General features: G+C 43.9%; 1 pseudogene; it reads right to left on the bottom strand.

The window, feature by feature from the left end:
- Positions 1-59: 59 nt before the first annotated feature.
- Positions 60-230, bottom strand: part of LOC107555608 (uncharacterized protein C1orf112 homolog) — a 32,323-nt pseudogene continuing 32,152 nt past the window's right edge.

Genomic DNA, 230 nt, shown 5'->3' with positions numbered 1-230 from the left:
AAGTACATAGTTGTTAAGGCCACTTAATATAAAGTGGGTCCATAATGTGTATGTGAAACCTGATCACCTGGTTGCTACTCATGCAACTCCACAGCTGAGAGATGATCTTCACAGAAGATATCACACACTCAGCCTGCAGGTTGCTTCCGCCCATCAACATCAGCACACAGCCTAGTATCCGGTTCTGAATCACAAGGAGAAACAAAGTTAAAACCAAGCCTGAGCAAGAT

Source organism: Sinocyclocheilus grahami, unplaced genomic scaffold, assembly GCF_001515645.1.
Source record: "Sinocyclocheilus grahami isolate Dianchi unplaced genomic scaffold, SAMN03320097.WGS_v1.1 scaffold540.1, whole genome shotgun sequence".
Taxonomy (NCBI): Eukaryota; Metazoa; Chordata; class Actinopteri; order Cypriniformes; family Cyprinidae; genus Sinocyclocheilus; species Sinocyclocheilus grahami.
Note: the sequence above shows the minus strand (reverse complement) of the source record. Positions and strands in the feature narration are given on the sequence as shown.